This window comes from Miscanthus floridulus, chromosome 16 (assembly GCF_019320115.1).
Source record: "Miscanthus floridulus cultivar M001 chromosome 16, ASM1932011v1, whole genome shotgun sequence".
In the NCBI taxonomy this organism is placed as follows: Eukaryota; Viridiplantae; Streptophyta; class Magnoliopsida; order Poales; family Poaceae; genus Miscanthus; species Miscanthus floridulus.
In genome coordinates, this window is record NC_089595.1 from 66,692,664 (window position 1) to 66,718,692 (window position 26,029).

Genomic DNA, 26,029 nt, shown 5'->3' on the forward strand with positions numbered 1-26,029 from the left:
GAATGATGATGTAGCGCTTGCGCCATAGAATAAATGTCTTCTCCGCTTCTCCTAGAGTCTTCTCGTCATCACCTCCAGGAATGTCAAGAGGCAAATCACTAAAACCTTTTTCAGCTTTATCTACCGAGATGGTAGCATATCCTTCTTGGATTATATTCCCATGAATCATTGGTGTCTTGGTTCGGTCGATAGGATTAACAAGACCGATAGCCACCTTGATTGTGGAATTCCCCTTCGGAATGTGTAGCTCACACGTTGTACAAGGTTCAGTGATGTCATCCACAGGGAAACACAGTCCTGTGTCCCCTTGATTTGGTATCTCCATGGAAGCACAGCTTCTTTTCAACTAAACAGATTGGCTAATGTTGATTCCTGGCTCTGATGCCTGCTTGCTTGCACTCACTGCTATTTGCACTTGCCTTCTGATTTCCTCCTACATTCTCACTTCAAGGTTTTTTTCCCGCTCCTGTGCTTCACGCACCGCTTCCTCCAACCTCTGGAGCCATTGTGTCTCTTCTTTCTTCTTTCTCTGGCGGCTTCTGTAGGAAGGTTTGTCCTGAGGGAATCCATGCTCCCATGAGACACTTCCTTTGCCTCTAGTTCGGCCACCATGTTCAATAGTCCCGATGGCGTATGTCAGCTCATCCTTCTCTCTGTTGGGCCTGAACGCACCACTAGCAGTAGCTCTCTAAGCATAAAACAATCTTTCTACTGCTTCTTGCAGTCTTGCGCCATAAACGCACTTTCCTGTCTCCTGGTCCAGTGTTTCCCCATGAGCGAAAAACCAATTCTTTGCACGTTCTCCCCACTCGAGTGATTTTGGTCTGATACCCTTGGCAAGAAGGTCTGCTTCCATTTTATTCCACTTCTTAATGGTAGTCGGGTAGCCACCTGATCCCAAGTTATGGTGGTATGTCTTCTGTTGGGCATTACATTGGTTCTTTATCACCCGACTCACACCCTCTTCTGAAGTCTTGTACTATACAAACTCATCCCAATAGGGCCTCTGCTTTGAGATCGGGCCTGGGACAGTAAAATCTGGTGCTATGTTCTTCTTGACATACGTCGTGTATAGGTGTTTCTTCCAAGTCTGAAACTGGGTGGTCCATCTTCTTCATTGCCCAATCCCTAACTCGCTCCTTCAATTCATCACCATCTATTATATCATCATAACCATCTGTTTGGAGCGTGAAATGTACCAAGACATCTTTCCAAATTAACGTCTTGTCACGATCGGAGACAAAACTGATATGAGGAGCATTGGTCTTCTTCTTCCATTCGTGGGTACTGATCGGGAGCCGGTCCCGTACAAGGTAACCACAGTGGTGCACAAATTTCATTTTATTCGGCCCCCCCGGTTCTCCTGTATCCACATTGAACTCCGAGATGATGAAGCGGCCCTCCAATGGCTTTTTGGGACCTCGAACATTTTTACTCTTCGTTGTAGTTGTTGATGTCGATCCAGAGGGACTACAAAACATAAACATTATTTTTAATGTCATGAGCACACATAAGACATATGATAATATATATAGCTAATAATAAAAATATATACTTGGCCAATATGTTGTTGCTCATTTTGTTCAAGAGCTAAGTACTGACTCCCGTCATCTGCATCCTCTTGCACGTTATTTTTAGCACCATCATCGCCGGCAACTTGAGTGCCAGTGTTGATCAAATTCATCATCAACTCCTCCTCATCCATGTTTCTCGGGTCGGCCATCTAGCTTCAAAAAACAAAATCAATATATAGTACGTCAAATCTTTGCTTACATACGTAAAATCTACGAACAATATGCATTATTAAATCTTGCCCCTCGGTCATGGACGCAATTCGCCACACTAGGGCAAACTATGTCGGTACTAGGGCGAATTAGGGCTATACATAAACGGCCGAGGGCGAATTGCGTCGGTGACTAGGGCGAACCACGTCGGTGACATCAACAGCGCAGTTCGCCCTGGTGTGATTGTTTAGCGTTAACGATAACGATAATATGAATGTTGATCGACTAGGCCGCGAGAGAGGGCGGTGTGACAAGAGTGGCGGTGCTCCACTCCGCCGTATATATGTCTGTACACATGGGTGAACGAGGGCGGCGGTGCTCCACCGTATACATAGAAACGCATGGGCGAACGAGGGCGGCGGTGCTCCGTGACGTATATATACATGCATATGAATACAAATGACGTATATATACGTGTTGGCGCGGTGGCCGGTGTGCTGACGACGACGACGTGAGGCGGGCCGGCGTGCTGACGACGACGACGTGAGGCGGGCCGGGGCGGTGTCGGTGCGTGATGTTGTGATCCTATGTACCATGTGAACCATGTAGTCATTCATCATATGAGAAAATTCTATGCTGATAATGTAAGTATAAGTCATTATGAAATGTAAGTATATGTGTCTTATTGCTAATATAACCATTACTATTTCCGAAATGATAAGAATTTATTTTCTTCTTCTATAGGCACAGTACTTCGTCTCTGATGCTATGATATAAAGTTTGAAGATAGTCTTCCTAGAAAAAATATGTAATGCTCATATTACTTTAGCAACATTAATATATTATATCTGTATATTCAAAGTTCACAAATGAAGAAACGTTGAAGTTTTCCTTCATTTTTATATGATATTTGCGTATATAAAATCTAGGACATTTGTAATTTACTTTAGAACATCTATATTCGGTATCACAGCAAAATATAACATTTACTTTAGGACATTTGTAACCGTCTGAGAATGTATAGAGAGACGAACTGATCACCTCGAGCTTGGCAGTGGAGGGCCTCGGATGCGCATGGAGGAGGGCGCGGTGGAGGGCCACGGGCGCGCGTGGAGGAGGGGCACGGGCGCACGCGGTGGAGGCCGCACGAGGAAGAAGAGGGCGGCGGTGTCACGGAAGGCGAACGGACGGCGGCGCGAGGAAGAAGAGGGCGGCGGTGTTCGACGAGGAAGAAGACGAGCGGATCGATCTACGCCAGGCGTTGGCGGTTATATACCAGAGAGAATTACTTCCGGTGCCAGCCACCAGCCGGGAGTAAAGGGTCTTTACTCCCGGTGCGAGTTACCAACTGGGAGTAAAGGTCCCTTTACTCCCGATGCGTGTTACCAACCGGGAGTAAAGGTATACCTTTACTCCCGGTTGGTAACACGCACCAGGAGTAAAGGGTTTTTTTTGGTGGGCCACGAAACTACAGCCCACCTTTACTCCCGGGTGGGCTTCCCACCCGGGAGTAAAGGTGGCCTGCAGTTTCGTTTCCCGCCTGTTTTAAGCAATAGTCTTGTTAAATACAATAGAAATGCAATAGTTTTTGTTAAATACATAGTAAATTAAATAAAAGGCATAAAATTATTTTGTTAAAAATATGGATTTTCTTTTTCTTTATTGCACATAGGAAAAATCTATAACATAACTTTTTTTATTTTTTGTTACAATTATAAAACATAATGTAACTAATATTTATTATTTCGTTAATACAAAAATGTAGTGTTTAATTAAAATTATTAAAACTATTGGTTTTGGACAGGAAATTTGTTTTCACATCATTTTAACGTTAATATTTTAATTTTTCATCACTCAATATCCTAATTTACCTTTTTGAGAGAGAAATCCCACCAAATCAAACATTGATTTAATTTGAAACATGACATAATAAACATCTGAATTCACAATTATTACATAATATCTCAAACACACACTACATTAAATCACTATATCATCAAGTGGGCACAGCAGTGAACTTCTTCTTTACGTATGTCCCTTGGTTATGATCGCGTCGTAACCATGGAGTGTCCTCATCATTTACCAAGATGCTAGGGTCTTTGTTCACTTTGAATGGCGGAATTCGGTCATCCTTTTCATAATCTTCTGACATGTCCGACTTGTCCTCAATTCCCATGATGACTCTTTTCCCTGAAAGAACTATATGGCGCTTTGGCTCTTTGGTTGAGTCATTATCGTTTTTCCCTCTTTTTGGTTTGGTAGACATATCATTGACATAGAACACCTGATTCATATCCTTGGCAAGGACGAATGGTTCGTCTTTGTACCCAATATTACTAAGGTCTACTGTTGTCATTCCATACTCGTTGTCTACTGTTACCCCGCCTCCGGTCACCTTGACCCATTGGCACTTGAACAATGGGATCTTCAAAGTAGGTGCATATTCTAGTTCTCATATTTCATCTATGCGTCCATAATATGTTTGCTTACTCCCATTCGGGTCTGTGGCATCTATGCGGACACCACTGTTTTGGTTGGTACTCCTTTTATCTTGGGCTACTGTGTAGAATATGTTCCCATTTATCTCGTACCCTTTGTATGTGACGATATGCCATGATGGTTGCATAGCCAATAAATACAGTTGCTCATGGATGCTCTCATCACCTTAACATTTTTTTCGCAACCAACCGCCGAAAGTTTCCATGTGCTTACGCGTAATCCAAGCTTCAGTCTTCCCTAGAAACTCGGATCGTAAGAGATCCTTGTGTGTCTCAATATACGGATCTACCAAAGAGGAGTTCTGTAGAACTGTGTAGTGCGCTTTATTGAAATAATCATCATCCATACCAATATATGTTTTCCTCCCTAGTGTCCCCTTTCCGCTTAGTCTCCCCTCATGTCTCGATTCAGGAACACCAATCGAGTCAAGGTCGGGAATAAAGTCAACATAGAACTCAATGACCTCTTCTGTTCCATAGCCCTTGACGATGCTTCCTTCTGGGCGAGCACGGTTGTGAACATATTTCTTCAGGACTCCCATGAATCTCTCTAAGGGAAACATGTTGTGTAGGAACATAGGACCGAGAGTGAAAATCTCCTTGACTAGGTGAACTAGGAGGATGTGTCATAATATCAAAGAAGGAAGGAGGGAACACCAACTCAAAGCTGACGAGACATTGAACCACATCATTCTGTAGTTTAGCTAGATCAGTTGGATCAATTGCCTTCTGAGAAATTGCATTGAGGAATGCACATAGCTTCATGGTGGCTAGACGTACATTTGGAGGTAGAATTCCTCTTAATGTAACTGGAAGTAATTGCGTCATGAGAACGTGACAGTCATGGGAACTTTAAGTTACAGAATTTCTTCTCTGGCACATTTATAATACCCTTTATATTCGAGGAGAATCCAGATGGTACCTTGATGTTGTTTAAGCATTCAAACATGATTTCCTTCTCCTCTTTGCTTAGAGTGTAGCTAGCAGGACATAAGTAATGGCGTCCATCATCTGTCTTCTCTGGATGCAGGTTGTCTCTTTCTCTCAAACAACGCAGGTCCTGTCGTGCTTCAAATGTGTCCTTAGGCTTTCCATACACACCCATAAAGCCTAGCAGGTTCACACAAAGATTCTTCATCAGGTGCATCACGTCGATCGAGCTGCGGACCTCTAGGACTTGCCAATAGGGTAGGTCCCAAAATATGGACTTCTTCTTCCACATGGGTGCGTGACCGTTAGCGTCGTTCAGAACAGGTTGGCTTCCATGTCCTTTTCCAAAGACGACTTTCACATCATTGACCATATCGAGTACATCCTCACCGGTTCGGTTGCGAGGCTTGGTCAGGTGGTCTGCCTTCCCTTTAAAATAGCTTGCCTTTCTTTCTTACGAGGTGATTTGCAGGAAGAAATCGACGATGGCCAAGGTACACGACCTTTCGACATTTTTTCAAGAATACACCTCTAATATCACCGAAGCAGTGTGTGCATGCATTATATCCCTTGTTTGACTGTCCTGAAAGATTACTTAGAGCAGGCCAATCATTGATTGTTACGAACAATAATGCTCGCAGATCAAAGTGTTCCTGTTTGTACTCATCCCACACACGTACACCTTCTTTATTCCACAAAATGAGAAGTTCATCAATAAGTGGTCTTAGGTACACATCGATGTCATTGCCAGGTTGCTTCGGGCCTTGGATGAGCACAGGCATCATAATGAACTTCCGCTTCATGCATAACCAAGGAGGAAATGTTGTAGATACTTAGAGTAACAGGCCAAGTGCTATGACTACTGTTCTGCTCTCCAAAAGGATTGATACCATCTGTACTTAAAGCAAACCTTAAGTTTCTTGCGTCATTTGCAAACTCCAGGAATTCTCTGTTGATTGCTCTCCACTGGGACCCATCAGCAGGGTGTCTCAACATATTGTCTACCTTACGATCTTCTTTGTGCCATCGCAATAATTTTACATGTTCTTTGTTTCTGAACAGACGTTTCAAGCGTGGTATTATAGGAGCATACCACATAACCTTGGCAGGAATTTTCTTCCGTGGATGTTCGCCCTCAACATCACTAGGGTCATCTCGCCTGATCTTATACCGCGACGCATGGCATACCGGGCATACATCCAATTTCTCGTACTCTTTGCCACGGTACAAGATGCAGTCATTAGGACATGCATGTATCTTCTCGATTTCTAGCCCCATAGGACAGACAACTTGTTTTGCTTCGTAGGTAGTGGCAGGCAATTCATTGTCCTTCAGAAGCATTTTCTTTTAGATTTTTAGTAACTCTCCAAATCCCTTGTCAGATACACCATTCTTTGCCTTCATTGCAGCAATTCTAGTGTGGTTCCTAACTTTTTCTGCCCTGCATCACAAGTTGGGTACAACAATTTCTTGTGATCTTCTAGCATCCGCTCGAACTTGATCTTCTCCTTTTCACTTTCACATTCTCTTTGTACATCACGAATGACCTGAGAAAGATCATCAGCCGGCTCATCTTCTGCGGCTACCTCTTCTTCAGCTTCTCCCATTGCAGTATCATTGAAGCACGCACCATCGGGAATAATATCATTGTCGTCCCATTGTTCTTCTTCACCTTCTTCCATTACAACACCGGTTTCTCTGTGCTTCGTCCAACAAATATAGTTTGGCATGAAACCCGACTTGAACAAGTGTGAATGAAGAGTCCTTGAGCAAGGATATTCCACCGTATTCTTACATATGGCACATGGGCAGCATATGAAACCGTCGCGTTTGTTTGCCTCGGCCACACGTAACAAAGAATGCACGCCGTCAATGAACTCTTGGGAGCGGCGATCAGCATTATACATCCAATGCCGGCTCATCTGCATTACATGACATAAATACCATATTAAAACCTAGATCATAATTAATTATTTATACAACATGCGTGCCACCACAGAAGATACAAATTTATGAAAGCATCGCTACAATGTAGACAATCTCAACTACCACTAAAAGAACTAAAGCTAAAATACATTTCAGGAGCACAAGGATTCCGCGACCAATCTCAACTAAAACAGACAGATTCCCCGATTGTGCAACATCTTTGGGCTTCTTCGGCTGGATCACTGCCTCATTAGCCACCGTATCTACCTGTTGTGCAAGATATTTTTGCACGAGTTCAACATACTCTTCCTCCCAGTAGAAGCCTGAACATCGTCCACTGCCATTCCATTGAAATTAAAACAAAAAATTAGAACTTTAATCACAACCATCATGAAAATAGGTATAAACTAACCATAATCATTAAATACGATAAAATAACTCACATTGCGATCCGGACACTTGTAGAAGATATGATCTTTGTTGGGACCCTCCTTCTTCACTCGGTACTCCATCACAATCTTCGTCTCATCACGACACTTGCCGCATGGAATGAGAGGGAGGCCCGGCCTAAGTCGCTTTGGAAACCCATGAGAGGCCGAGGACCCAGAAGCAGTTGCCATCTACTCTCTATACTCATTTTTTAATACACTATAAATTTCTCCTTTTATAAACAAATAAAATTAAGAAACTATAAAATTATCTAGATCTCTATACTCATTTTTTAATACATTATAGCTCAAAAACATGTTTTAATAAATAACCATCCGTACTAGTTGACCTTGCTTACGTGATCATCTCGGTGAGCATTTCTCCACCGGACGGCACCGTACTTGGTCAAGAAAGAGCTCCGATTCTACGAGGAAGGGAACACGGTCTTCCACGACCGTTGTCACTCTCCCTCGTAGAATCAAAGCTCCTCCTTGATATCCGTTACCACTCGGCAGAGAACATGCTCGCCGAGATGAACACGGTCCGCAAGTTCAACTAGTACGGATTTTCTATAATTTTCTAACTATTTTCTAAGTTTATATTTATATATACTATGTTTAGGTACGGTGATTGACAGGCTACTGCGACGATATCGGGACATGTGAATAAATAACAATCCATACTAGTTGATCTTGCTTACGTGATCATCTCGGCGAGCATTTCTCCACCGGACGGCACCGTACTTGGTCAAGAAGAGCTCCGATTCTACGAGAAAGGGAACACGGTCTTCCACGACCGTTGTCGCTCTCCCTCGTAGAATCAAAGCTCTTCCTTAACGTCCGTTACCGCTCGGCAGAGAACATGCTCGCCGAGATGAACACGGTCCGCAAGTTCAACTAGTACGGATTTTCTATAATTTTCTAACTATTTTCTAAGTTTATATTTATATATATACTATGTTTGGGTACGGTGATTAACAGACTACTGCGACGATATCGGGACATGTGAATAAATAATCATCCGTACTAGTTGAACTTGCTTACGTGATCATCTCGGCGAGCATTTCTCCACCGGACGGCACCGTACTTGGCCACGGAAGAGCTCCAATTCTACGAGGAAGGGAACACGGTCTTCCACGACCGTTGCCGCTCTCCCTCGTAGAATCAAAGCTCCTCCTTGACGTCCGTTACCGCTCGACAGAGAATATGCTCGCCGAGCTGAACACGGTCCGCAAGTTCAACTAGTATGGATTTGCTATAATTTTCTAACTATTTTTTAAGTTTATATTTATATATACTTTAACCTTCTTTCATGTAAATATGCAAGCTTGAAGTGATTTTGAGCTCAAATTGCTTATAAATAAAAAAAACCATAATAAAGAACCATATATATATAGTGAACAAAATGACATAAGACAATGGTGAAAAATGAGAGTATGAGATTGGTAACCTTTACAACTGAAGAATCGACGGAGGAATCGAAGAATGGATGGAGGAACAATGGAGGGAGAGAGGAAGCAAGAACACTAGTGCAGTGAGCTTCAAAATGTGCTGAGCTCGGGCTCGGAGAGGAAGAAAGAGACGGCCGATATATACAGGGAGAATATTTAGTCCTGGTTGGTGGCTCCAACCGGGACTAAAGGTAACTTTCCAACCCCGGGCGCAGCCACGGCCCGGGAGTAGACCTTTACTCCCAGTTGGAGCCACCAACCGGGAGTAAAAGTATACCTTTAGTCCCGGTTGGTGGCTCCAACCGAGACTAAAGGTCCCTGCCACCTCTGTCTGGCATAGTAGCCGTTGGGCAGGGACCTTTAGTCCCGGTTGGAGCCACCAACCGGGACTAAAGGTATTTCTAGTCTTGGGGGCAAAAAAAAATTCCGGGACTAGAGCCCATTTTAACCGAGAATCAAAGGTCTGTTCTCTAGTAGTGTATTTAGGTTATATGGGATCAGAGAATCTATCTGAATTAGAATTAGAATTTCTAACTATCTAGAATTGGAGGGATTTTCCTGCTGAGGCAGGTACCTGTTGTACGCGTTCGGGTTTGGTTTGTGTTTCTTTCCTATCTTCTGTTTCTGAGTCCAGTTTTGGTTTACATCCGTTTCTATGTCCGTTCCGGAGTACAGTTTTGGTTTGTGTCCATGGGTCTAGTCTTGGATTGCGTCCAAATTGGTTGTGTCCTTTTTTTTACGGAAAAAGTTTACCTGACCCCCTCAACTATCATACTTGGTCTACTTCACCCCCTCAACTATGAAACCGTCTGTTTTACCCCCTGAACTATCTAAAACCGTCTGATTTACCCCCTGGGGCGGTTTTCAGCGGCGGTTTTGCTACAGCAACAGCGAGTTTGCTACAGTGACGGCGGGTGCTACAGTACCCGTGGTTTTGAATTTTCTTTTTTTTATTTATTTTCGGTGAATTTTTGAAAAATCATAGTCCAATTATGGTGAAATTTTTATGGCACGCTAATTATTGTATGCTTGAACTATAGTAAAAATTTCGTACTCATTGAACTATGTATAACTTAGTTATAGATAAATTCTAATTAATTACAGACAAAATTGGATTTTCCAATTAATCTAAGGCTACAGTAAAAATTTTGTACTAAAGTATACCGTATTATATATTCACTATGTAGATCTACTCATGTGGAGTCCAATAAAATTAGATTTTTCATTTTATGATTTTTCTATGATTTACTATGATTTTTCAAAAATTCACCGAAAATAAATTAAAAAAACAAGAAAATTCAAAACCACGGGTACTGTAGCAAACCTGTCGTTACTGTAGCAAAGCCGCTGTTACTGTAGCAAACCGTCACTGAAAACCGCCCCAGGGGGTAAATCAGACGGTTTTAGATAGTTCAGGGGGTAAAACAGACGGTTTCATAGTTGAGGGGGTGAAGTAGACCAAGTATGATAGTTGAGGGGGTCAGGTAGACTTTTTCCTTTTTTTTACCCTGCGTTCGGCGTCCGTTTTCTATCAATACATACGTGTCCAATTGACTACGCCTGGTCTTTCGTATATATTGGTTCGTGAGTCTGTCTGGAATTACAAGAGACCAAACAAGATTTTCTGTCTGGTGGCTGCACCAATCTATATACTCTTATAAAGCTCTAAACTCCACTGAATGTTTTCTCTCTTCATGGTGTCCACATCATTCCCCTACTAAGTGTCCCACTATTACAATCTTTTCATACAAACTATCCATATCATCTCTTATTAATTACAAAAAAATGTTCACATCATTTCTGTTACGTGCAATACTTTTAATCTCTAATCTATTAACGTAAAGTCATTTACATATGCTATTCGTTTCATCACTTATTCTTCTATAAAGTGATCAAATGTTCTATTGGTTTTTTTCTATTAGCTTACGGTTTTTTTTACCAGATCTGATACAATAAAATAACATGTAAGTAAAATTCGTATATATACACAGTATACAAAACACCATATAGTAATGCTATATATAAAACAGATATATTTGTAGAAAATCCTACGACAACACGTGGAATATGCTTCTAGTTAATAAGTCCTAATAGAACACGGCAGCTCCTTAATTAATTCTTGCGTACTTTGTATATATGTCCAAGCTTCCCTTGTATAAATGTACGGTCATGCACTATGGTATCCAAGATAAGTAAATAACTCTGACTTTCCTTCCTTGTACATGGAGTTCAAAACGACGGACCAATGTGAGGATATATTATGGGAATCGAACTCCGTATCATTGTTAGATACGTGTTGTTCTAAACAACTTATGAGTCCGGGTCATATACACTACTCAATATGTTTTGAAATCGGACTCCGTATCGTGCTAGACAAAAGCTATTCTAACTCATTTGAGCACGGGTTATATATGTAAGTCTGGACGGAAGACACTCTCAATTGTGCGGTAGTTAGAGAAAGACGGAGCAAAAAAATGGATGGACGAAAAAATAGCCGGAAATTTTACCTCTTTATTATTAAATATAATATATAATATATATGTATAGGTATAGAGGTACCGAAGATGTTCCATTGTATATTTTGGAACGTTCAGGTACCATTCATGAGATTATCGTTGATCTTGTTAATTTATCTTATACGACGTCTATATCATTGATCCGACAACCAAGCACCTAACATATATGACCGGTTCCGATAAGTCATAAGTGAACACAACATTCCGAGAACCAAGAACCCAACGTATAATGCTGATGTGGCCGTCTTGCGAGAGAGAGGATGGACACCGCTCGTGACTTCTTGTGAGAGAGAGAGAGAGGATGGACAAACACATGTAGGAAATTGTTTTTTATTTGGCAACAGAAAGTAACAGTTCTAACAGTTTTATTTATTTGTACACGGGATCCACCTAGCTTAGAAATTGACTCATCCAAAACTGACATGGCGGTACTTTTTCTTTGTTGCTCACCACTAAAGGTGCCCAACGTCGCAGAAGTTCAAGGCATGATTGGTTGCTCCGGCGAAAACACAACTCCGCAACAGCATGCGACCGCCTGTCTTATCTCGCACCTTTAAACGTGCTCTAAGATTCGTGCGCCGGTCAACTGGCTTTCCTACCCCTCCCATTCCCTCCACCCGAATCTCTCCTTTCCCACGTGCACAGCCATTCCCTTGTTTGTACTCGCCCTTCTCTTTATTGATTCCCATTCCTCTCTCTCGGTACTACTACGTTTCTCTCTCTTTCTCTTTCAGTTTTTTTTCATCGGTCCCTTGCCTTTTATTCTACACGGTTTTTCTTTCCCACTTCTTTTTTAACAGTTTTTTTTCAACTGTTTATTTAATTCGTCTTCTTAATTAGTACTTAACTACAGTTCATCTTCTTAATTAGTATTTAATTCGCTTTTCTTAATTAGTAATTAACTACATTTTTTCCACCTTTATTTTCTTTTCCTTTTCACAGTTTGCACTTTCTTTTACCTATTTTGTATTTTGTATTTTTTAGTTTTTTTTCTAAAAAATAACAGTTTTCCCACCGTTTATTTAATTCTTTTTCTTAACTAGTTACGTAACTACATCTCGCTTTGCCTTTTTATTTTATCCAATTTTTTTCACTGTCCCACAAACATTATGCATTTTGACTGCCAAATAAACAAAACTCGTAACACATACGGACAATTGCCCTTTTTTAAATCAAAGTAGTGGGGATCCAGATACTAAAGTTTACGACATATCACATTAGGTATTTATATACTAATTAGAAAAATTAAACATGAATCTAATTAAATTTAATAAATTCATCTCGTAAATTAGTCTTAATTTATCCAATTAGTTTTATAATTAGTCTAGATTTAGTACTCTAAATTAAAGAGCAGTAGAACGGGTCCACTCCAGACCCTACGTCGCTGCTGCGTGTAGTACTTATTTGTTCACGTCAAATCGCCACTGTTCTTCGCTATGTTTCCCTCCCTCGTTGCCCCTATTATGTTCCTGGCAGTGTCTTTGAAAAGATGCACTCCATGAATAATTAGTGATTGATTAATGCCCCTTGTATTCTGATTTCACGAATAAAAAATATACAACGTCAAACAAGAATCTAAATATAAAATGACCTTGTTCGCTTGACTGATAAGCCATGATGAAAAATATTGATGACTGATTTATTGTGAGAGAAAAACAATATTCATTCGCTAAAAAAGTACAGCTCATAAGACAAGCGAATAGGGCCAATGCCATTAGTCACTTAATCGCAAGTGATGTATAAATGGCGAATTATAATTCAAAACTCCACTGTTTAAAATGACGAAACATTTTTCCAGTCTCATGTTACCATTTTTACAAAATATATGCTTTAGTTTTTTTTACAAAAGCACGAAACATTTTTCCAGTCTCATGTTACCATCTTTACAAAATATAGGCTTTTTATTGTACAAGAAAATAGTTCACGTACGAGTAATCATAGGCAGAGCTAGCTAAATGACACGTTGTGCCATAAACCACCATAGAATATGGATTAATGTTAAAACTACAGTATATGTGTTATATAATATAATGAATATTGTATTTAGAACACTATTATTTGACTCATTACATTTAGTTGGACCACCCTTGCATTAAACCCTAGCTACGCCACTGCAAGTCATAGATAACATTCTGCATTTTCAAACCTCGAACTGTTTATAAATTAATCTAGCACTTCACTATTTTTCATCTTGAATCCACGGTTGACAGTTGAGTGTCTCGGACGCTGCGACGCTCGCCCCATTGCCACCGCTCAGCACGAGCCCAGACACGTCCAAAAAAAAAGCTCGCGCTCTACTGCCTGTGACCGCGCCTATATTCTCGTATTCCTCACTTTTGTTAGCTGCTACTGTTGCACCTTTTCATGATTCATTGTATTCCCTCCATCCAAAAAAACGAATACGTACAGGTCAAATAACATTTATATCTCGATAATATATTTAGAGATCTATACAACAATACTAATTGTATATTATAAATATTATTATTTTATTAAATATATTTCACCAAAATTATGGATGTGTGCAATTTGATACTAAAATGGATAGCTAAGCAACAATTAGGGTATTTGGTTATCTCTAAAAATGATAGGCATTTTATTATTATCAAGTAATAAATAATAAAAATACACAAAAACATAAGAGGTTTATTATGAAAATCATATGTGAGTTGCAGTAAACCTGTTGCCAATGTACATAGATGCAATAAATGAAACTTATGAAGGGATCAAGCAGTTGAACACTTGATAATGATAACCTCATTTATAATAGCAGAGCTTATAAATTTATTAGGCCTAAGAATACTATATTTTATCACTTGATCATGTTCTACGAGCATCCAGGGATCTGAGCATGTACATAGAAAAGTACAGATTGCACAAAAGTGCAAGAAGCAACTAAAGGCCACTGAAGAATAAATGGATCAGCAAGAAGCAATGACAGATTGCCCAGTACCACACTAGAACCGATCATCAGCTTATATCTTTCCTCATTAAAAAAGGATGTGCATAGATTTATCACAGGCATTAAAGGATAGGAAACAAAAAAACTTAGCCTTAGAAAATAGTTACCAAGTCAATAAGTAAATAATCATTGCACACATGTGTGTAGCCTCAGTAATAGTTACCAGAACTTATGATTACATCATCATTGCACATGACCATAGCCTCAGTCTAATTAACAATATTAAGTCATCATAGCATAATGTTAGTCTTAAGTGCCATCATAGAAAAGAGAAAACACTCAGATTAAACATAGTTACCATCGGCATTGACATCATAGGAAATGGACAATACTAATAAATAAGAATACAACATAGGCAATGGATCAATGCTCGGATTAAAAACAACCATTACAGACATAGACATGTGCTTGGTTTATAAAAATCATCAGAATATAATCAATCGTCATTGGCATGGACATGTGCTCAGATTTATATAGGAAACATATTTCAACAATGGATATGCGCTTAGTATAACCATTTTCATTAACAAATTCATCTCAAGCTTGAGGAATCAGTGAGAGAGAGAGAGACGGCCGCCAACCGTTGTGGGAAAACCAGTTGAGCTACAAAAACTCCAAACCGCAACAGCATATCAGCACAAAATAACTATAGGAAAGACAGGGTGGAAGGGACAATGTCCATGTTACCACGAGATCTCTAGCAACAAGGTTACAGGGGTGTGTGGGAGGGGACATTTCAGTTTGTCAGGCAAGAAGAGGCAGAGCAGAAATCCAAAGCAAAATCAAGGCGGGGGACGGATCTGAAGGGAGAGCAAAGTGAAAATCCAAATCCTGTGCAAAATCAAGAGGTGTAAATCCTATGCGAAATCAAGAGGTGCGGACGAAATCTCCATATACTCGATTCTAACAAAGAAACAAAACATCTATTCAGCTTAACAGTTTGAACATCAGGAGCTTGTTTTTTCTCATGACGTGGCGCTAGCACAAAATTGTTGCATTCCTTGTTGACATAAACGGCCTGAAAACGATATAATAAGGATCTGTCTAAACAACTGGAAATCAGGAAGAAAGTTGTATTTGTGTTTACTGAAATTTGAGAAATATAGTGAAAGATAATAACTAGTACAAAGCAGCTGTTGCATTACCACATTGAATATTAAACAAAAAACCTACATAACAGATCTTAAAATAAATTGAAAGCACCGTGCATAAGATCTAAAGTCAGACGCATGATAGAGGACGTCTACAAACAGTCATAGAAAAAGCATATCTAAAGAATCTAAATATCAAGAAAACCAAAAACTATACCGGAGATAAGAGCTAACGGTCCTTATCTACAAAGAATCGGACGGTTAAACCAACAGCAAGGCTAGTGCATCCATGGTCTCCATCAATCACACTGAAATAAAACAAGGATAGAACATATCTAAAAACTAATCAAAATAGCAGCATCCAGGGCAAACAAAGAGGGAAACAAAATAATTTTTAAAAGGAAGCTTAAGGAAATAATCAATAAGATAACAACAAAAATAAAGGAAAAATCTAAGAGCCATTGGTGCAGATCTAAAAAAGTACCAGCCATATGAAATAAATGCAGTCCCTAGGCCAAGGTTGTCTATCAATCACATTGAATAAGATATTGAACTTAAAAAAGTACAAAATGAAGATTATCCATATGAACTCAAAGCAGGATCAATGTATGAGGAATTTAAACCTAATCAGATGCATTAGCAAAATTTTAGAATTTAAAAGCTAGAATAAAGATTGAATATAACAGGTAACATCAAGTTGTTTATAAACAAACAGTAAGAACAAGAGGGAACATAGAATTTCGTTCCCTTCTCCCCATAGAAATCCTCCATAGCTTCTTTTTTTTATTTTGTATACAAGCATAGAAGCAACAGGAAATAAAAATTATGAATGGATCAAACAGTTGAACACTTGATAATGATAACCTCATTTATAATAGCAGAGGTTGGCAAGAATTGAAACTTATAAATTTATTAGGCCTCAGAATACTATATTTTTTATCACTTGATCATGCTCTAGGAGCATCCGGGGATCTGAGCATATACATAGAAAAGTACAGATCGCACAAAAGTGCAAGAAGAAACTAAAGAGCATTGAAGAATAAATGGATCAGCAAGAAGGAATGACAGATTGCCCAGTACCTCACTAGAACCGATCATCAGCTTATATCTTTCCTCATTAAAAAAGATGTGCATAGATTCATCACAGGCATTAAAGGATAGGAAACAAAAAAAACTGTCTTAGAAAATAGTTACCAAGTCAATAAGTAAATTATCATTTGCACACATGTGTGTAGTCTCAGTAATAGTTACTAGAACTTATGATTACACATGACCATAGCCTCAGTCCAGTTAACATATTAAGTCATCATAGCATAACCTTAGTCTAGGTGGCATCATAGACAAGAGAAAACACTCCGATTAAACATAGTTATCATTAGCATTGACATCATACGAAACGGATCAATTCTCAGATTAAAAACAACCATCATAGTCGTAGACATGTACTTGGTTTATAGAAATCCTCAGAATACCTTTAAAAAAAATCCTCAGAATATAACCACTCATCATTGGCATGGACATGTGCTCATATTCATATAGCAAACATATTTCAAAAATGGATATATGCTCAGTATAACTATTTTCATTAACAAGGCATCAACACTATCATATCAGCACAAAATAACTCAGATGCATACAGAACTGCAGATATGAGCAACTCAGAAAAAAAGAGCAGCTCGAGGGAGCATGGGATGAAATCGGATGTACTTGCATCTAGGGGTATGGTAAATATCAGACCATAAATCAGAGAAAAAAGACAGGTAAAGATGGTGAGTATGCACACCGCAAAAATGTAAGAATACGAGGAGTATGTTTTGAACTAATAGAAAAAATATATCTTTTAGGTTAGTTGTCCTCATTTTATTCTTGTGCATCCTCAACATCAAAATCGCACAGCATATAATACAAAACAGAACTAAAGAATAATTAACAGAATGGAAGAACTGAAGAAATCAAGAACTGAAGAAATCAATTTTGTGCATCCTGAACTCGATTTTAAAAAAAACACACAATTAATCTAGTGGATGAAGTAGTTCAAAGATTGATAAAAATGTCGGATAAGCTAAATCTGGATCTATAGGACGAAAAACAAACCAAAGGCGATATAGAAAGAATTGAAGAAAAAATAATTTACAGAATAATCGAGTAATTGCAGATGAAAGATCTATCGATGATTGAGGCAACTGTACACTTGAAGATTGATAAAAACATCGAATAATCTAAAACTGGATCTATAGACGGAAAACAAATCGCAGAAGATATAAAAAAATTGAATAAACAAAAATTAATATAGAAAAATTGAATAGACTCACATGAAAGATCTATGGATGATTGAGGCTAAGGTACGAATACATCTAGAACTGAAGATACAGTAGATCAAAGAAAGAAAACTTTCAATCGGTTTCAGACGGAGAGAGATGGAGAGAGAGAGAGAGGGAGAGAGAGAGAGAGAGAGAGAGAGAGAGAGGGAGAGAGTCACGGAGAGGGAGGGAGAAGACGGAGGTAGAAGATGACTGGTAGAGGAGAGAGAGAAGGAGAGACGGGTAGAGAGACGGAGACAGAGAGAGATGGAGAGAGAGACGGAGAGAGAGAGAGGTAGAGGGAGAGAGGGAGAGACAGAGGGAGGGAGGAGAGAGAGAGGGAGAACACGGAGGTAGAAGAAGGCTTGGAGAGGAGACATAGATGGGGAGAAGAAGGGAATAGATGGGGAGAGGAAGGTGGAGGATGGGAATGCAGGAGAAGGTTTAGGAAAGACATGGGAAAAAGGGAGGTGTTGACCAGCGCGAATCTTGAAGCAGAGACAACCATAGGATAGCGTATGCGGACGCATACCGTTGTGACAAAACCGGGTTGACGTGTTGGTGATCCGAGATGGGGGCGTGTGCAGGCTCATTTCAGCTATGATGAAAACGTCCACCCAGCCGTGTTTGGTTGCAACTTTTGAGGGCATACTGGATGACAGTGATCTTGTTTGGTTGTCTATGTGGATGGTTCTGTGGTATGAACTGGTGCTCTCCTTCTTGTTTGGTTGGCCACATGGCATAAGGTGCCAGCACCCAGGGCATGTTTTTGGTGAGGTTACCACCATTCTCAGGAGAACAAACAAGAATACCAAAAAACAGGGATGTTTTTGCCTCAGTTAACCAAGCCTTGTCATTGACAATAACCTTGGAGTATCTAATGATGTAATTAAAACATGCAACAGTAAACCAAGGTAATAGGGCGTCATTGGTTGCCGACATAATTAAACCATACAACAAAAGGTCAACAGATATGTCACAGTTCCTCAGAAGGTCATTGTCTCTGCATTTGTTCATGGCAATTTGTAACCATCACAGGCAATTTGAAACCATCACAGGCACTTGTAGCAATGCTTAGCAATGTAGAAGATAAGCAACACCAACAAAAATGACTGAACCAAAGCAACAACAAACAAGCAAGGTGTTTTAGTAACCCCACTGGAAGGAGGCTTTACAAACACCTTGCTTTCCATGGTATCATCTTGACAACCTTTGCACTTCAGGTATGATACTACTGCCTCTTCATCCTAAGTAGGTTGACACAATGAACATCATCAGACTCATAAATGTATCTCAGATTATTCATCCTCTGTTGGTCCCTCTCTGCCATGGGTCCATAGGTCACTGAGCGGGCATCCTCATCTCGTCTCCTAAACCACATGAAAAACCACGTAGACACTGCTACAACCATAGCAGCGGCTGCCCTGCGCCTAGCTTGGAAGTCCATGTCTACCAAGAGGATGGAGGGAAACATTAGATACGGATCATGCACTTTGAGGTGTCTACTGAGGAGCAAGCAAACCTTCAGACCTACTGTCTTACACTAGACGCGGCTGCCACACCCAAGGGTGCTCCTCCAGCGCCTAGGGTTCCAAAAAAATTAACATCATCGACCTAGGCACAATGCTCAGTTTATAAATTGAAATAAGCATCATCATGTGCAAGATGTATAAGAAACCTCATATGTACAACAAAAAAAGATGGCCATAACATAGATCTGAGCGCGGAACAAGAGTGAAACAACTACAGATTAGTACATGTGCACTACCAGCTCACAGATCTGAGAATGTAAGAACAAGAACCCTAATATCATTGCACAAATCAAACAAAATCCATAGATGGAACAACAATCAACGCACAGGAGACGAAGCGGAGGTAGGAGCAAGTAAGGTATGCCGTCGTAGCACCGGAGGACCACCACGAAGCCGCCGGTGGACGTCGACCCAGGCGGTCAACCGAGATCTAGGGGAGCAAGAGGAAAGGGCGCACTAGAGCAATGGAGGAAGGAGAGGCGCGAAATGGGGGCGGTAACCCTAGCCGCGAGCTGCGCGGCCCTTTTATCGCCCGAGACGGCGTCATCTCCCGCGCTCGCACAAACCCTTTCCGCAAAGCATCGAGGCGTCCTGCACTGAGAGAAGGGGAAAACGAGAAGACGGATGCGTCCGGGACGGTAGAGGAGAGAGGAAAGAAGTGAGGCAGCGAAATCGTGCGAGCAGGGCAACCAAACAAGGGCACAGTGCACCGAGCGGTGCAGGATGGGCCTTAGGATGGCCCAGTTCAGGGCTACCATTCACGTCCTCAGTGCACGGGGGCTGGCTCTCTCCACGTGCTCCACCACCTCTTCCTCCAGAAGTTCACAGCGTGGTGGCTTTCTCCACATGCTCCACCACCTCCTCCGACATGTGCAGGAAGTGGCGGAACCAGGGCCAAGCATCTCCACGTGCTCCACCACCTCTTCCTCCAGAAGTTCACAGCGTGGTGGCTTTCTCCACTTGCTCCACCACCTCCTCCGACGTGTGCAGGAAGTGGCGGAACCAGGGCCAAGCAGGGGCTCGTGCCCCCCCCCCCCCCCCGCCCCCCCAACACCGTGGAAGTTTTTTTGAAAACCCTTATCGTGTACCACCTAAAAATATGGACGACTTTCGTCCAACTCCCTTTACGCGTCTGCTTGGCCTCTGTACGTGTACGCGCGGCTGGCTCGATCTGGACAGGTATGCGTGCTCCGCTTGCCTCCGTGTACGTGCCTGCCACGGCCTCTGGACGTTTACGTGCCTGGCTCGGCCTCGGATTCACGGAATTGGTTTTGGTGCACTGACCAAGTGCCTGTTTAGTTTCTAAAATTTTATAAAAATTTTCAAGATTTCTCGTCACATCGAATCTTTGACATATGCATGAAGCATTAAATATAAATAAAAAATCCAAGATAGACTTCTCGTTCCTGCGCCAAACTCCGTTTATGCCACTTCGTACTCAAGCGCTACACGCGTATCCGCAGCCTTTCCCTGCATGGCTCCATGCAAACTACGCGCAGCCAAAAAAAAAAAAGATAGAGGGAGCAGTAGTGTTCTTGCATGGCTGCATGCAGGTTTAACTCCACGAGGAAGGAACGAGACGTTTCTCTACCGGGCATATTTTATTTTCTTTGTTCCAAAATAAGTGCGGACAAACTTTCTTAAGTTTATATCTCTATAAAAATAATTTTACTATGAAAATAGATATTCAACGTTCTATCTAATGATACTAATTATTTAATATATTTTTTTATAAATATTTGGTCAAAGTTAAAAATGTTTGACTCCTTGGAAAATGAGAACGACACTTATTTAGGGATGGAGGGTGTATATGTTATTTTACCAAATCTACTCAGTACCAAACCTACCCAGTGATACCAAATCTCGATCCCTGCTCATGTCGTTCACGTCTAATACAAATCATCCTCCATTGAAAGCTCACGCATCTGCGTCCTATCTGGTTTCAATACAAAGACAAGATCCACGCGTCCGCATCCGATATATGAAATCCTCGGAGCTCACGCGTCTGTGTCCAAATAATGAGGTTTAGTAAAAAAACGTGGCCCTCCGTGTAACGCACGGGCATATATCTAGTGAGTATTTTAATTTACAACACACAAAGGCATAAGTTCAGCTATTTTTAGCATAATATTATGATTGTTTATTATAAATACTAACCGCATATGTAGAAATATTGAAAAAGTTGTCGAGACGTACACCTTGTACTAGTATCCGAAGCGGGAGCCATCGAAGGATATGAGCAACCACGAGCTTGGGGGAGCTTGGAGAGCGACCACGTGGCAGCGAACGTCGCGGTCACGATGATGAGGGGCGGGTGAAGCAGGACGAAGGTCGTGGTGGCAGCGAGGGCCACAGTGAGGAGCAGGATGCAGGGGGCGAATGAAGGCTGGGATGCGGCCATGGAGGAGGAGAGGAGAGCGGTGGTGGGCCGTGGCGAGTCGTCGGGGGTCCGAACCTCGATTGAAGGCTGGGGTGTGACCATGAAGGAGGAGAGCGGAACATGTGTGCCGCGTGCAACTTGTGGCTTACGGCAAGCAGCTTGTGGAGTGGGGGATTTTTTTTTTGAGGCGGCGTGGGAGTATCAAATATTTGTGAATACGTGAATGACATGAAGCCACGTAGTGTCCATAGTCCGAATGCCCTAATCATAGCATTACGGTTAGTACTAATGTGCGATAACATCCGGTTCTTTTTAGTTGTAGTGATATAGATGATAGATAGAGACAGAGACATATCTTATTGTTATCATTACAAGTGTTCATTTACAGTGTGTGTGTAACACAATTATATATTGCGTGCGATGGGCAATTTCATGGTGATTTTGTTTACTTAGTTCTATTCGTTGGTAGTGAGTTGGCTGCTCGCCGTGCCGTACATGCCTGGCAATTTGAGCCGCCACTAGCAAGGAGCAGGACTTTAGCTCTTTGATCAAACAAAGTTAATTCCATTCCGTATATCCGATTCAAAGAAAGTAGGCGGTCTTACTTGGCAATTGCCAGCCTGCTGTACGTGCTAGATTTCCATAGTTACCAGACGACTCGATCACCTTCTCCTCAACCAACCAACCAACGAATCAATCTGCGTTGAGTAACAGGTAGTACATACGTACAAGAGTATAAGTAAAGACATGAGGCTAGTAAAGTTTGTAAGCAGTCACCCAAAACATACGTTTCACTATGGCTTCTACATCTGCCTCTCCTCCTCCCTTCACCTTCGCAAGCCCAGTCTCATTCTCATCAGAAACCCATGAGGACGCACTCGGACTTCGACTACGAATCCTGGATCCAACAATCCAAGCTCGCCAACTGCTACTCGAATAAGCGGCTGTGGATGGATGACGCAGAGGCAGAGGTGATCAACAGGTACCACCAGGAGATGATGCTTCGAGTGGCAGACAATCTGCCCGAGGAAGCCTATGAACTGTCGCTGCGAGACATCACCGAGTTGTCACTGCCTCCTCCTCCTCCTCCTCCTCCTAGGGCCACCACACCCACAAGGAGTTTGCCCTGCCGGCACAAGAGTACTCCCTCTATCTCTATGGAGGGAGCAGGCAGCTTCATCACTAAGCTCTTCATGCCCTCGCCATCAAGAGCAGCTGCTGCTTCTTCTTTTGGTGGTGGGAGGAGGAACAAGAGCTTCTCCAGTAGCTCAATGACTGTATCTGTGCTGCGAAAAAAGAGAGCGCCAGCCAACCATGGTCATTCTCGTTCCGTGGAAAATGACACACAGAGCAATGGCTACCACGATAGTACTAAAAGGTAGTAGTATGTTCCAGGGTTGAATTAAGCTGCATTCTCTCACCTTCTATTCTTCTCTAACTAAAATGATGGCCACCGTATTCTTGTCTAACCAACCATCTCGTCATTCCATCAGAAGCAATGCATGCATAATAACACCACCGGGGGAATGCCTTACCTGCACAAGTAAAAAAAGGGAAACACATATTTTTCATCTTTATAAGCATAAGCAGCTGATATACAAATTTGCAGGAAACCAATGAGCTGCTATCCATTCTTCAATTCAAGCAAGTACAAGGCGAAACACAAACTTACAGGAAATCAATGAGCTGCAATCCACTCTTCAATGCATGCAAGTGCAGGAAGAAACACAAATGTGCAGGAAATCATTGAGCTGCAATCCACTCTTCAATTCAAGGCAAAACTGGCAGCCAGTGGACACTTCTGCCTGTAGGAAACTTGAGGCAGGGGATCAATCAATAGGGAGGGGTGCTTGTACATGACCTTCATTTGTACAGTAGTTCAAAGTTACATTCCGTTCATAGCTGTGCCAAGTTGCTAACATGGCAAAACGGCTGCTCAACTTGTTCATGCTGCAGGTCACGTGCAGAGTGTTATGTACATAAGTTATGTATGCTATTTTTTAATAAAGTTCATCATCAACAATACACGATTTCAATTAAAAAAATAGAAGATAACTTTACTGAAACAGCTATAGATGCGTATTGATAAGCACCCTAAGCTCATCCAGAGCAAACACCAAACAGACAAGTTTAAAAGACACAATATGGTAGGGAAACAATCCTTTCTTTTAGGAACTTAGTGTCATACCTTTTAGGAACTGCAGCAAACGTTCCATCAGAGCCGGCCCTATCTTGACGCAGTGTATGGAGGCGCTGAGTTGATTGAACATCGTGCCGTGTCGAGCCGATGCCGCGCCAGACCACGCGACGGCCGTTGCGTGAGAACGCCATACACAAATCATCGAAGTCCCAGAGGATGGGTCCCAACGTCCTCAGGAAGGTGACGCCGAGGACCATGTCGTAGCCGTCAATCGGGATCGAGTAGCAGTCGATGGAGAAGTGTTCGTCAGGCGATGCGAATGGCGACGTCCTTTGCGAGGCCGCGGCAGGCCACACGGTCCCCGTTGGCGACTATGACCCTGGCGCCCGGGCAGGGATGGAACTGAAGGCCAACGCGTCGGGCGACATCGCTGCGCACCAAATTATGCGTGGACCCCGAATCCAAGAGCGCGACAAACTGCTCATTGCCCATCTGGATATAGAGCTGCATGGTGTCCTCAGTCCGAATGCCCGTAATGGCGTTGAGTGAGATCATGGGGGCATCGGGGTCGAAGGGCGGCTGACTCGCTGCTGCAGGTGCCGCTGGCTCCTCATCGGCGTCATCTGGTTCCTCGACGATGTAGTCCGATGCCTCCAGATAAAAAAGTCGGGCGCACTTGTGGCCGCGGACGTACTGCTCATCGCAGTTGTAGCAGAGGCCCTGTTTGCGACGTTCAGTCATCTCCTCAGGTGACAGCCGCTTGAATGGCCTGGTAGTGACTGCTGGCGTTGATGAAGCTGGCCCCGAACTCCCCTGGGAACCTGCCGACGCAGTAAGTGCTGGTGCCGTCCCCTGCATTGCGGCGAGCCGGGCGGCCCGACGATGCTGGCAGGGCGAGCGGTGCAGGCGCATTCCGCCGCTCGTACGCGCGTGCCAGGCGCATGGCCCACTGGAGATCTTGCGGGTCGTGGAGCTCGACATCGACGCGGATGTGGTCCGGAAGGCCCCCGGTGAATAGCTGAGCCTGCTGGTGCGGCGAGAGGCGACCGGCGTGCGCCATCCGCGCCTGAAACGCATCCATGTATGCATCAACCGATGATGTGAAGGGTAGGCGTGCCATGTCCGTCAAGTGATTGGTACTGAGCGGGGGTCTGAAGCGTTGATGGCACAGTCGCTTGAACTCTTCCCAATTGGGCTGGCCGACGTCGCGTTCCAGGATTGTGTACCACATCTGGGCTGTGCCGGTGAGGTGGTAGGACGCAAGCCAGACCCAATCTACGTGCCGAGTTTGCTGGCCGCGGAAAAACTGCTCACACTTGAGCAGCCAGCCAAGCGGATCCTCCTTGCCGTCGTAGGTGGGGAAGGACAGCTTATGGTACTGGGGGACAGCAGGACCCTCCGGCTCCGACGGTAGATGAGGCAGTGGCAGCGGCGTGTGCATCACGTTCGAAGGTGGCGGTGCAGCGATCCCGGCTCCGTGCATGATGGATGACAGGGAAGGCACGGGCGACGGCGAGTGTGGAAAAGGAATCTGGGTGATGGGAAGCCCCGCAGATGGCGGCTGCGGCGGCAGGGACAGGGCACCGGCGATGGTGACCCCCTGTGGTCGGCACTGGTGGTGCGGAGAACGGGAGCTCCAAGATGGCCGGCCCCGAGGCAGGCAACGCCGGGATGCCGCCGTAACCCGGCAACCCTGTACTGGAAGACCGGTGGCCACGAAGACGAGGGCTGGCGCTCCACCGCTGCAAGACGCAAGGAGATGTCCCCCATCTGGCGTTGCAGCGCATAGATGGCCGTCGTCAAGGCGTTGAAGGCCTCGGACGGGGGATGCGGGGGCTGCGGGTGGTGGGCTGAGCAGCGACGCGGTGGTGGCCACAATTGGCGCGGAGGTGGTGAACACAGGGAGGGCGGTGGTGGTGGGGGCGACGGTGGCAGCGGCGGTGGTTGGAGCGACGGCGGCGACGGACGACCCAGGACCAGACATGGCTGATACCAAGTTGTTGGAGCTTAGGGACCGAAGAGAGTAGGAGTGGGAGACAAGAGGCCTAGGCTTGAAACCCCGGCGACAAACTGGCGGCGCCGTGCTCGGCGCCTGGCTGGAAGCTTGATGACAATAGGAGATCGTGAACAGTAACGCCCGAGGGCCCAAGG

The 26,029-nt window shown here is 43.1% G+C and overlaps 1 long non-coding RNA gene across 1 annotated transcript; it reads right to left on the bottom strand.

Moving 5' to 3' along the window:
* Positions 1-22,406: 22,406 nt before the first annotated feature.
* LOC136511507 (uncharacterized) lies at positions 22,407-23,902 on the bottom strand. Its single transcript, XR_010772741.1, has 3 exons — positions 23,411-23,902; positions 23,160-23,273; positions 22,407-23,024 (listed from the first exon to the last, which is right to left on the bottom strand). It is a non-coding gene; the product is annotated as an uncharacterized lncRNA (long non-coding RNA).
* Between the last annotated feature and the right edge of the window lie 2,127 nt (positions 23,903-26,029).